This window comes from Ambystoma mexicanum, chromosome 3q (assembly GCF_040938575.1).
Source record: "Ambystoma mexicanum isolate Mex_15411 chromosome 3q, UKY_AmexF1_1, whole genome shotgun sequence".
Taxonomy (NCBI): domain Eukaryota; kingdom Metazoa; phylum Chordata; class Amphibia; order Caudata; family Ambystomatidae; genus Ambystoma; species Ambystoma mexicanum.
In genome coordinates, this window is record NC_090926.1 from 343,510,567 (window position 1) to 343,524,869 (window position 14,303).

General features: G+C 46.9%; 1 protein-coding gene across 6 annotated transcripts in view; it reads right to left on the reverse strand.

Moving 5' to 3' along the window:
- CNOT8 (CCR4-NOT transcription complex subunit 8) overlaps positions 1 to 14,303 on the reverse strand; it is a 78,523-nt gene that overhangs the window by 10,778 nt on the left and 53,442 nt on the right. The gene's annotated exons all lie outside the window — the stretch shown is intronic.

Below are 14,303 nucleotides of genomic sequence, written 5' to 3' on the forward strand. Positions count from 1 at the left end.
AAGTAAGGCTTCCAGCATACGCTGCCAGTCTCTTTGTTAGAGCAAATACTGATGCACTTTAGCCAATTTTTACAGTACTGTTTTAACAGTCGTTTTCGACTTTTTGGGTATTAAGTCCTTTGTTGTAATATCCCTGCGCAGTGTTCTCTCTTTTACTTGAACTTGTTAGTCATGTGCATGTCGACATGTAATTGGCTTTACTCCACTTCCACTTACATCTTATTTCCTTTAGAACATAAGGTGGCAAATTCTCAGTTTCAATCATCACCAAATTGCTTCATTTGAAAATGGTAATGAATTAGGTCTCCATATGATTGGATTTAAAACCATGGCCATTATGGCAGTGAATTGGGCTGTGACCTTATTCCATTTCAGAGTAGCAATTAACATAGAACAGTCACTTAAGTTAGTTTCCGTAATAAGTTGCCAAGTAAACGTACCCAGGATATCTCCTTATATTAGCATTTAACATGGGGAATCATCAGTCCTCGATAGCAGTGGTTCCATATATGGCCATCGTTAGTTTTATTTTCTTTACTATCGTGGCTAACCAACCCCAATCCTAGCAGGGATGTTTTCCCTTGGTAAAATAAGGCAGGAAGAGTTCAGATTCCCGGCTATTTTATATAGCCCCATAAGGAATCAGACACTTGTATCTTTCAAGAATTATTGTGAGCTCTTGAATTATCTTATCAAGGAATGTGAATGTTTGTAATATACGTGCATAATACATTTTGTTTATGGGCCTGCATTTGCTAAGACTACTTTCTCAGCCAACAGGCCACTAAATTAATCAGTTATTTGTTCACATTTAAGGAGACTATTGTTTGAGATTGTTTTTATGGCGAATATGGCCCCGTCCCAACGGCCTATACCATTGATGATTCTGTGCATACCGCTTGGATGACCAACATTATATGGAAACTCAGTTCAGCGCATAATTTCTCATTGTGTAATAATTCACATTCCACAACAGAAATGACATAGCAAACAGTTGGAGCTGCCATTTCGCCCATTTGTATCACATTGAGATCATTTTGACTGAGTTGATAACTTCTCCGGGCTGGATCCAGAGGGTGGAAAGAGATCTGTAATTCTTTGCCCAGATATTGGTGCTGTGGTTTGCTTGGGGCGATTTCGTACTTTTGTTACTCACTTCATTGTGCTTGGTGTTTAAGTTATCTAATGCGTCTTCAGCCATCCCCACACTGATAGAATTTTCTATCATATTCGTAGTGGGGGCATTCGCTAGTTCACCAAACTGGGAGTTTATAGTACAACAGGCAGCCACAGATTTATGTCTCAAATTAGATTTAGATTTGCTGCCCTTACCTGCCTGTAACTGCACTCTCGCAGCATGTTAAGGACTGACCAAGACTTTTTTGAAAGTGTTGCAGGGTGTCACCTAGATTGCCTTGACACGTGTCAGTCTAACACAGCCACTGCCTGCAATAGCACCCTTGGCGCCTTACAATCACTATGGGTCGCAAGCCCCAAATCAGTACACCAGTATTTTAATATATGGACCAGGTTTGTGTCAAAACAGATGGAAATTCTGTGGTAACAAGTAATGCACAGGGCGCTCAAGTACCAGCGTACCAATAATATGGCAATGCAGGTTGAGCGAGTTTGAGGAGGACACCATCAAGATGACAAAATTAGAGAAGGGCTAGACAAAAGCTCAAACACACAGTGCAGAAAGACAGCTGAATGAAGTTCCACCCATCAGTAGTCAGCGCTTCACACCACATACTGCCACCTGGCCAACTGCACCAACTTGATACAGAGTGAGGAGTGCAAGTCAGGGAGGATCCTCAAGCAAAATCTGGTATGGCCATGGATAGGGGCCAGCTCTCAGGCATCCCATTGGTCGTCTCCCAGAACCCCTCAGGCAGCCCCACCTCCTTCAAACCTCTGCTCCGCTACTCTGCCGCTCAAGCGAGGGACCCAAAACTGTCCTCTTAGCTCTCAACCAGCAACAGGGCTTGAGGCTAAAGGAAAGGATCATCACACGTCCTCATATTAAGTATCTTGTGTCAAGCCACGTTTTTTCAAACACGTACCAGCCACCTCTGCCTGTTGGACCATTTCAATTTTCTGAATGCAAAGCCACAGCCAGCTGTTTACCCAATCATAGTTCTTTTCATGTGCTCTTTCAGTTAAGTATTCACCATATGCAGTGATGAGATTAATGGATGAAGTAGGTTTGCTACTAAGTATCATGTACTTGATTCTAGAAGCATCCTAACAGGTAAGCATCAAGAAAGCATAGGAGGGCTGCGCATGCGCGCGCAACGTATACAGAACTAGTAATAATGGCTCCCGGCGGCCGCTGCATTAATCCTGAAAATTAAACCCCTTTTCATTGAATTATCCCACCTCAGCGGCACATGAGAAGCGCCGGACAGCCCTGGGAGACACTGGCCGCAACCCCGAGCAGAATCGGAGCGAGGGGAGTGTGCTACAGCCTGTGCCTCCCGGCTGGCGAGTCGCGGCCATTAAGGCTCCGACACTGCTGCTGACCACCCCCTCCCCCTTCACGGAGCGGCGGAGACAGTGGACCCTGGGCAGGAAAATGACCCGAACCACACCGCTGAGCTGCCTGCAGTCCCGGCGGCACCCTACCCATACTGCCGGAGACCCAACCGCAGTCTCCCACATCAACCCCTCATGGAGACCTGCGGAGGGAGACATATGCAGCTGCCGACGCACAACTGGCAGCCCTCTCACCCCCGGCAGCACCACGAACGAGAGGGGCCCCGGAGCATACCAGCCCGCGGCTTGGGCTCATGCTGCCGGCTCATCCCCAGAGGAAGCGCCCACCCCCCCTCCCTCAGCAAGACTACAACGCCTAGGGTTGAGCTGCAGCAAGACAGGAGAGCCGTGTGCTGTGCTCCCCGGCAGATACAAGACACGCTGGGCACAGACGCGCCAAACACAAGGTAAGAGTGCGTGTGAACCGAGGGACTTCCCCCCCATTTCCCCCTTGGGGCCTCCTGTACAACCTAAACCATCTGCAGAATGACAGAAACCACGGGGGGCCACTCCATGTGACGAGGATAGACATTTTCCTGCCCCACATCAGCATATGAACAAGGACACGGTCCTCCTCACGAGGCCTCTACGCAGTTCTGCAAAGATCACAGAATCCACGGGGGCCACCATGTGTCGGGGATAGGCACGTGCCAGTGCCATACCACTCTATGGACAAAGACTCCTCCCTGCAACTAACTTAGACACTCCTGGACTAAGTGGGACCCCCGGGATCCATTCCCCCCACCCCTCTCCTCCACTAAGTGGCAACTGCAGTCGGTGGAGACACACCAGCACGACCCCCAAGAGGCACTACTACCAGTGAGACGATCTTTTTCCCCACGGGCTGCGCCCTTCACGTTGGCTCTCAGACCCTGGAAGAGAGATTGACACTTGCAGCGGCTGCGTTGTTGCCACCCCAGACGCGACCTTTGCATGGATTAGCAGTGAGCACCCTGCACAGCCTCCACACGACCGCCTGATCTATACAGGACCTCTCCCGATCCTGCATTCAACCCTGGTGTGACGACGAGCAGCACCCGAATCCCTGCCACGCAGGGCCGCTCGATCACAACATGGGCAAGGAGAAATCCAAGCGGCAAATGCTACAAAGTAAAATGGTCCTCTACACCGTGGGGGCTCCACCCCCCCATCGCGAGTCTCAGCCTCCAGAAGAGGTGGGCGCCTCCGAAGAGCCCTGCGACCCCCCTATTTCTCTGTCAGACCTCATGAAAGCGATCGGGGGCTCGAGGACATCCTTGGAACTCAAAATGGGCGCTCATACGCAAGACCTCCGCAACCTGTCGACCAGGGTGGCAGAAGCGGAATTGAGAATGTGACAGAAGACACAGTCCACCGACTGGAACAGCAACTCACTGTGATCACCCAAAAAGTGGCCCAACTGGAAAACCGCGCTGAGGATAGTGAGGGGAGGGCGCGGCGCAATAATCTCAGGATCCTCGGAATACCAGAGAAAGAGGAAAGCCCCAGCGCAGAATTCTTAGAAGATTGGCTCATGCATGTCTTTGCCCCTAAAAAGCTATCCAAATTCTTTTCCGTGGAAAGGGCACACAGAGTCCCCACCGGCCAACCTACACGGGGAGCCCCGCCTAGAACAATAATTGCACGTCTACTGAATTACCGCGACCAGGATGCGATCCTACAAATGGCAAGGGCCTCCGGCCGATCACATACAACGGATACAGGGTCGGTTTCTATCCCGATTACACTAAAGTCCAAAAAGCCCGCCAGTCATTTGACTCCGTCAAGAAGAAGCTGCAGTCGCTAGCTATCAAATATGCCCACTTTTTCCCGGCATTGCTAAAAGTCCATTATGAGGGCACTACTCATCTGTTTTACAACCCCAAAGATGCATGGGACTGGCTTGAAACTCAAGTTCTCACGGACTCTAGAGCGAGGGGTATGCTATCGGGCCCGCCCACACAGAAGCCTTGGTCTGGGCGGCCCTCTGTCCCCCCCCCCCGTTCTCCGACCATTGCGGGCGAGGATGCGCCCTGGACCCCTACCGAAAAGGGATGAAGACCACGCAATATGGGGACTAATCGGCAGCTCAACAGCATGGGAGTGCTCACCTAGCGGCTGCCGCCCCTAATGCGGCGCGTGCGCCATCACAGTCCGGTTTATCACGAAGAAGTTTAGCAAGTTATAAGTTTAATGTTTAGGTGACAGGTGCTCCCAGTTTGGGGGGAGAGGGAAGTACAGCGTGGGGGGAGGGGGGTTAAGGAAGGCAAGGAATCACGAGACAATAAGGCACGATACAGATAAACATTGCTAAGGAAATCAAGCACTGTCTATGGGCAAGACTGTCGACACAACCATCATCCAGGCAGCAGGTACACCACTACGAGACGACCCTTGGATGTCTCCCCCAAAAGTACATCGCTACACACCTCCCGAAAGTGCGCGACCGCCACTGATCCTCTCAGATGCCCCAATAAGAGATGCACGCAGATAGAATGAACTCCAACAAGGTAACCGTACTGTGCTGGAACGTTAACGGCCTCGGCTCCAGCATAAAGTGGAGATTGGTGCTCCAGTACCTTAACCGATACTCGCCTGACATTGCTAGGTACAAGCACCAACTTTTTTTTTAAAAGATCCAACTACTCACACACCTGCCATGCCGGATTCACAAAAGGAGCCAGGGGCACGAGGATACTCGTCCACAAGCAAGTCCCCCTGCAGGTTAGGAAGGTCAAACCCGACCCCTGGGGCCGCTACGTAATGATACTTGCCGACATCTGGGGCGAGAAATGGGGCCTCGCTGCAATCTATGCCCCCCCCCCACGCATACGAAAGAACTGCTCTCTGAACTGCGGAACCTGCTCATGGAAGAAGAGGCCGATGTATGGGTGATTGGTGGGGACTTTACGAAGTGATGGACACGGCAGTCGATCGATCTCACAGGAGATCTGGAACCCACCCCGCCTCCACACCATTCACCATGTTTGCCGAAGCTCTGGGAATGACAGACACATGGCGCTCACTTCATAGGGATGAGGCTGGTTTTTCCTTTTTCTCTGGTGTTCACAAGTCGTTCTCCAGGACTGATTATGCCTTCATCCCCCACAGCATAAATCACAGGCTCCTAGACGCTGAATTCCTCGCAAGGGGTATTTCGGACCACTCTCCGCTGCTTCTAACCATGAAGAACTCCTGCCGATGTCCGGATCGTAACCGGCGCTTGAACACATATCACCTACGTCTCCCTGAAATTGCGGAGGAACTGGAAAAGACGACAAAATATTTTGAAAACAACGAAGGCTCAGTGGATTGCCCGATCTCTATCTGGGAGGCATACAAGACTGTCCTCCGCGGGGAAGCTATTTTGGCGGTTTCAGCCCACCAACAACGACAAGTCCAAAGGATCAAAGAAGCAGAAGCACGAGTCCTGTGAACGGCAAATCCTACAACACAGCACCCAAGATGCAAAAGAGGCTCTGCTTACGGCACAAGACGCCGTTAGCAACCTGGCTCTGGACAATGCACGAACAGCCCATCAGCTAGTCCAGAGCCAAATTTATGAACAGGGCGACAAAGCAAATAAAACCCTGGCCTGGTTGGAGAGGCGCGAAGAAAGCAGGGGACACGTACGGGCCATTAAGTCTCCAGACGGAACATTGCTCATAGATGACGCCGACATTGTTGAAGCATTTGCCGCCTACTATAAGAAGCTCTATACCCCACCCGCCGAGAGCTCGCCTTCCGAACCCTCACGCTACCTTGACCGGATTGAGATCCGGAAACTTTCACAGCGCCAAACAGATCTCCTGAACGCTGAAATCACTGTAACCGAGGTGCAAGAGGCGCTTGCACAGCTCTAACCCGGGAAAACCCCAGGCCCCAATGGGTTCCCTTCAGAGACATGGAAATACCTCGGTGGTACACTACCCACCCACATGCACCGTATGTTCCTACGCAGCAAAGAGCTAGGGGCACTCCACCTGGACCTCAGGGAGGCATGCATAGTCATACACAAACCTGGGAAACCCCCGGAGGAATGTGCCTCCTATCGTCCCATATCCCTGATCAGCAGTGAAGCCAAGGTCCTCGCCAGAACACTCGCCAACAGACTACTGCAGGTGATAGAGACCCTCGTCCACCCAGACCAATGTGGTTTCATGCTCAATAAATCCACTCGCATGAACCTACATAGAGTTCAACTGGCGCTGTGTAGAGCCAAGGAAATACCAGCCCCACTTGCCCTCTTGGCGGTGGACTTTGAAAAGGCATTTGACTCTGTGGGGTGGGATGCTCTGTGGGCAATCATGGCTCGGATGAACCTGGGACAAACGTTTACATCATGGGTTAAACTTCTATATGCATTCCCGGAGGCCATAGTAAGGGTGAAGGGCAGGTCCTTTGAATAATTTTCATTGGGTCGAGGTACGAGGCAGGGGTGCCCGCTCTCCCCGCTTCTTTTCCTCCTGGCCATCGAATCACTCGCAATTGAGCTTAGGGCTAACACCAACTGGCCAGGATTCGTCTGGCCGGGGGGGGGGCGATGGTATGACCGACTATCGCTCTACGCGGATGACCTCCTCATATACCTTAGTAACCCAAGCACTTCTGGCCCGACTGTCTCCCTCATTCTTAGGGAGTATCAGAACTTTGCGGGCCTAAAGGTGAATGAAGCCAAAACCATTTACTTCCCGAACCAGGCTGGCGAGTCTGCGATCCCCGAGACCTGCCCATATCATGTCTCTATTAGGGAATAGAAATACCTGGGTATACGGCTCGACCCGACGCTTGGAGGGTTCCTCCAACTTAACCTACAACCAGTAATTGAACGGTTCAATAGAGATACCTCCCACTGGCAATCACTCCCCCTATCACTAATAGGCAGCGCTGTGCTATTCAAGATGACCCTCCCCAGACTGATGTACGTTCTCCAAAATGCCCCACTTGTCATCCCCCGAGAAACCTTCGCACTCATTGATAGACACCTTTGCATGCTGTTGTGGGGTGGGAAACCACCTAGAATCGCCCTTGACACACTCCAGCGATCAGTATGGGAGGGAGGCATCGGTTTACCCTGCATACGCACCTTGCGGCATAGATCGGGGTAGTTAACGACTGGATACACACAGACCCCACACTTCCCCACATCCGTATTGAAGTAGAGGTCATGGCCCTGTTAACCCCACTGCAGATCCTGTATGCCACCCACAACCGACCCCCGATGTTACCCAGAATGACATTTGCCAGGCCTGGCGAGATGCGCACAAACTAATTGGCTGGAAAGGAAAGCCAAGCCAACACTATCCCAAACCCTATGGCACAACGTGCTCCTCCTGGAAATAGTGAAAATGGGCTCCTTCGAGCACTGGCGCGCAAAAGCGATACACACATTAGGACACTTGATACAAGGGTGGGGGGGGGGGGGGGGCCACCTCCTGGACTTCGAGGCCATGCAAGGGCAATTCGACCTTGCACCCATGGACCGGTTTCGACATGCGCAGCTGGCCCACGCCATCCGCACCCAATTCCCTGATACGACAAACATACCCCCCTGTTCTCCCATTGAGACCAATATCCTCCCGCAATGCATTGCTGCCAAGGTCACTTCCACTCTCTATCAGGCCCTTAACTCCTTCGGGGCTACTCAGCTCGATGGGCTCAAGGAGAAGTAGGAAAGAGATATAGTTCAACTGGAACCAGAAGACTGGGTGGAGGCATCAATGTTCCCTAGAGAAATTGGTATAGAATCAAAACTCAGGCTAATACAATTGAGAATCCTTCACCGCTCATACCATTCACGTACTGCCATGGCCAGATTTGAGAGGGGGGGGGGTGTGAGACGAGACATGCATTCGATGCAAAACAGAGCCTGCCATCTTCTGGGACTGCCGGGTGTTACAGGTCTTCTGGGAGAGCTGTATTAACATGATCTCCTCTGCCCTGGTGACTCCAATCCCTAGGGATCCCAAAATGGTACTTTTAGGAATCTGGGGTGGTGTTGACTTCTCCAAATATGAAAAATGTTTCTGGCAATAGCATTGGGGGCAGGCAAAAGACTAATCGCAGCTAAATGGTGCTCTGCCGACCCACTGTCTCTGAACCGCTGGAGTAATGAGCTGGACAGATGCGTGGCTTCGGAACGCCGGATCTATAACGCACAGGGCTGCCCCCACAAATTCGAAACGACATGGGGTAAATGGCTTGATGCGCAATGAAATTCGTTAATGAAAGTAGATCTGTACCGCCGTTACATTGGTTACCTGCCTTGTCTTACAAATGTCTTAAGGCCCTTGGCCCTGCAGGGCCCCACTTGCTTTTGATATTGCTGTGCTGCCTTGGTCTGACGTATGCCTATGATTCATGTTTGTTTTGATAGTGTTGTTTAAACTCAATAGTTATTAAAAATAAAAAAAAAGCATAGGAGGGTAAGGGGTCAGGAGGGTTTAGGGGAGGTGCCAACATCAATTGTCCCCAGATATAGCTAAGGGGATGATCCTGCATTCTCCTACGAGGCAATCTCTTCACGCAACTTATAACTTTAGACAATGGAGTTTGATTTAAAGATCAATTGACTGTTTAATAGTTGAGGACATTTCAACAAGAAACTTCAATTCAGTCATTACTACATTGATAAACCAATTCACCAAAATACCAATTAAACAATGCATCATTGAATGCTCCATTTCCACGCTTTTTAAAATTACTCCAATCAAAAAATGTTCAATGAAATATATACCACCGGTAAATGTTTTAGTACAATTCTTATCAATCTGTTTCAGTATGTCGATCCGGGTCAGTTATAGGAAGACAAAAGCTTAACAAGCCTGCAGATAAAGGTGGAGCCGTAATCATGAAGACTTGCGGTCGTAGGAAAGAATGACTGAGACAATTAACTTAAAAACACTTAATGTACCTATTCTGATCCAACGCGAGTCTCCAAGCATTGATGCAATCCATTTTATTGGAACCACAGAATAACTGATTTTACACAATACTACAATGTTCAACAAATTTACATCCAAGAACGTCAGTTCTTTAGATTCTGACAAGAATTTATCAATTTGGCAATACCTCCAAGTAGACCCATCATAGTTGCCATGGATGGCATATTGGAACAGTTTGGAATTTACATTGATAACATGATTAAACCATTGATTCAAGCAACAAGTACCCATTCATGTGATACAAATCAAGATTACTGGAAGGAGTTCACACATGTAAATCAGGATATATCATTTCCAATGGATATGGTTGGTCTTTGTGCTTCAATACCACAGGAAGAGGTTGTCACAAATAGGCGAACAAAATATTCATCTCAAATTCAATGAAGTTCATAATAAGTAATACGTTTTTCCAGTTCGAAAAAACATACACATTTCATGGACAAAAATAGAAGCATGTATAGCTGTAAACACAATTAACATGTGTTGAGGCATCAAGATATGTAGATTTTATTTTGGGGTTATGGTCAAGACCAAGTAGGAGTAGATTTTCTCAATTATGTAAATTTAGTACATCGGAAATGTTATTTCCACAGCACTACTCTCCATTGGAAATTGTGAAGTATAGCTCAAGGTGGGGGGCGACTACAAACTACAAGAAAGCACAGATGGAAGTAACCTATTAATGTCAGTTTTCACCCATAAAATATTGTAAAAGGTTTACCATAGAACATAACCTAGCCAACTTTTTATCTCAAAAGGGTCACATCAGACCAAGGGAATGCTCAGTACCAACCTATAAAATTAAAGAACTGATGAAGATACTTCACATAAGGCATGAATGAAGGCAGAAATCAAACAATTTACAAGAATGAAATCTCAGCCTAAATTGTGCATATTAATACGCCCTCTGTGCAAACCAATACAATTAAGTACGTTTGGAAGAACTGGTCTCTCATTGAACAGGATACAACTCTTTTTCCAGAAAGTCTGACCTTTGCATTTAGGAGAGGCTTGAAACAGTGTTAATAGAAAAGGGGTCAGAACGGTCCAATAGAGTCATAGAAAAGGGCACTTTGCCCGGTTACAATTGTCAGTATTGTCATAACTTTATAAGAGGTAATATCAAACATCTACATACAGGCAAATAAATCAAATTGAATCATTGTTCTACATAGGCTATGAGTACCTTTGAATACAGTATACAATGCCCTTCTGGTATCTTATGCAGGAAATACCACTAGAAAAGCCGACATAAGGTTGACTGAATACATGTCAAATATAAGGACATGTATCAGAAATAGTCAGTGGCAATGCAATACATGAAGCAAAGGCATAACATCTCACAAACACAATTTGTAATTTTAGAGAGATTAACATGAACAAACATAGAAGGGAATTTGGGGAACTGCTTAGCAAGAATTACAGGCAGTGACCACTAAGGGCATGAATTGGGAGCTGGATTGAACATTTGAGACAAGTGGATATTTTTTATTTCATAAATGAAAATGTTGTAGAAATAATCTGTTTCCAATGTATGCAAGCGGTGTCAATGGTCAAATGTCTAATCCATTAAATTAGGGTTAATGCATTGAAAATAGACATTCGATGGGCACCATTGGAGAGAGTGATATATACAAATGCTTGTAGATCAAATGTGAGTCAAGTTGGAACATTTATGAAAAAAAAAGTACACATTTACACTGTCCGAATATATGATGAGGGGTGATGAGATTGGAACGGTTGTCAGAAGTCACAGTTCAACATTAGTTTGATCCAATAAGTAGTTACCAAAAAATAAAAAGCATGCTTAAAGGACGGGATGATGCCATACAATATTACCTTCTCCCCACACACAGAAGTGTAGAGTTAAATCCAATATAGAAAGATTTACTGTAAGTTTGATTTCTCTTTACATTAAGAAATAAATTTAAAGAATCCAATTGACTGAAGAGTCATTTGCCTTAAAGTACTAAATTGTGTGAAGAGATTGTCTCGTAGGGGAGTGTGGATTGTCCCTCGATAAAGGGGACAATCAAGTTATTGTAACAGACCAGTTTCTCAATGTGAGGGCTTAATCCTGGAACCAATAAAAGTAGAATGTTAACACTCAAAATTGTTTTAATGGACTGGAATTAGGATGCGCAAACAACCATGAATTCTGGGAGTTACGAACCTCACTAGATATTACATTAGTGCATATGGTTCTGTCAAAAACCTGCTCCACTCCAAGTGGAGGGCGCAAGAGTGGGATGAAGCTCAGAGTAGCCTAAGATCAGTCTATTGAGCATGTAAACTGCTTCCCCAGCTTTAACCAAACCCTCCCCCAACCCCCCCCTCCCACCTCCTGAAATCAGAGTAATGGATTTGCCAATCAAGGACTAATCGCACAGATAACATAAGCGCCCAGCTAGACCTTTGCACATGAAAAACACCCAGGTAACTAGAGAAGACATGCGGGAGATTGAAGGCAGAAAAGCTGATGCTTAGCCAAAAAGTGATGGAATGACAACGGAAGGCCTTATTCCCTCCTTATAAAAAGGAGACTGGGAACCTTGAGGAGTGGAAAATGTATTGGGGAACATTGTAAACAAGAGAAAAAGAGGAACTCAAGTACCATTTAAACACTTTTCAAAGAACGAAAAAGAAAAGGATGGATGTAAAATATTTCAGAGGTAATTACGTTGCACAGCAAGTCTTACAGGATGTTGTGTTCTACCCCAGCTCGACAGTGTCAATAACAGTCTCCAGCTGGCCACTGACTCTTCGGATGGAGACTAGGTTCGGGCAGGAAGCCCGATTAACTACTGAAGGTGGGCAGTTTATCACCAATATGGTTCCATTAGGAGGCAAGTGCAGTTTCAGTACAGACCAACATCCCAAAGATAATTTCAATGGCCAGTTAGACGTTTGCTTGGAAGCAGGAAATCCTTGAGGCTTGTAACCTAACCATGCCCATCGGGTTAAAGGGAAGGAAGCACCAATTTGTTAGATCTCTTGCGATGTCCAGTGCCACTGATACTAGCAGAGATTTGCAGTACGTGACATTGTGTTCTCTGCTGCACCGGTGCCAGTCTTCTTTGGAATGGAGTAGTCTTCTCCGGTTTCAAGATTTTCCCACATTTAGACAAGGTACGGGTGCTTGCGCTTCGGTTAAATAGAAAGAGTAGGAGCTGAGCAAGCACTGTTTCCCCCATCAAAAACATGGCTTCTTTTTAACTTTTGGAACTGCTGGTCACCACATTTATAACTTTCCTGTGCTACTTCAGTGGTTTTTTTATTCAAAAGGTGGATTCCCCTAAATGGTCCAGGCATCATTGAAGTAGCTCAACAGATCCTGGACTCTACTGAATTCGCCCTTTTGTAGAAGGCAGAAACCTTGACAGCATATCGCTTTGTGTCCCCCAGTCATTCACAGTAACAAAGTTTAGCTGTGCAACTCAGTTCTGGATTTTAATAGTGGTCACTCTTCTACAGCAAGTTGAACCCCTTTTGTATTCCAGATAGGTAAATCGTGGCCATTAGCTAATGGGGCACAGTCAACAAGAACACCACTAAGAAACTAACAGCATGCCCTTTGCCAAGTTGTGACCCGAAAATGGCCATGGGAGATGGGTAAACCAGCCAGGAAAAAACAACGTTCAGGGCTTCTCGCTATGATACAGTTTGGATTTTGTATCCTCACACGCCTGACATCTAAGCTGACAGGCTTCAATATCTCTCTTCAGGACTAGTGTCAAGGTCCAACAGGGTTCTGTTGTGCACACAACACAACGTCCTCACGAGAGAGCATTTGTGGGAAGAGAAAATAAATAAAAATAAAGTATAGAACCCACCAGGTGCCGAGGGCTCAAGTGAAAGCTCAGGTGGAATTCCGACAGATTCTCACCCGGGCTGCAAAAGAATGGAGCAACACGTTACACAACAGGTGTCAGACACACAAAAAAAGGACACTTTACATTACTGTGGGAAAATTTGAAGAACACAAAACAAAAGAGTCCTAGAACCAGGAGAACAATCAGAAGCAGAGCGGGTGTAAAGCAAGGTTCCAAGTGAAGTAGAAATCCACATGCACATGCAAACCAACTAAGTTTCAAATAAAGTTTCAGAATTGCATTGAGGACAAAGTCTGCACCCAAAGTCCAAAATCAGACAAAGGTCAGAGCAAGGGGCAAATCCACAGAGAAACCGCACAAAAAAAGTCAGCCAATTTCCATAACATCAACAGTTACACAGACAACCAAAGCAGCAAAAGAATGCAAGAAAACAAGGACACAAAGCTATTCACAATACTACAGTAGAACCCCTCTGCTCCACACCTGAGCCATATATAGGGAGCCGATGTACTCTCTTATTGAGTTCCAGTGTCATGAGCGCTGTCATCACAATAGACAGTGTGTGAATGTTGTGTACGGCAGAAGTCCCCATCCACGCTGAGAGCATGAAATCTGCCTTCATGAAAATGTGCAGCAGAACTTCAGGTAGCTTTTGGATATCAAAGTCTGTACAAGACATTAAATTGGCAATGTGACAGGAGCATGGAAAAAAGCAGCACTGCTAGCACACCCTACAATTTCAGAACTGGGACCATCATGCAGAAGGTGAGCTATAGTCCTGAAATTATGGCTATGACAATGAGGCAAAGAATGTTTCAGATAAAGGCCATTGTTAACCTACAGGGGGCACAGAGAATGCTCCCATTCTCAGCCCTAGTCAAGTTGTTCACATGGTCTAGGTAAGATCTGTTGAATGGGCAGGGGAACATATTTTGAACTTGCTGTTCCTCGAACAGAACATTTAGACTCTACATCAGATTTAGACTACATATCATGCCGCCTCCATATCGGT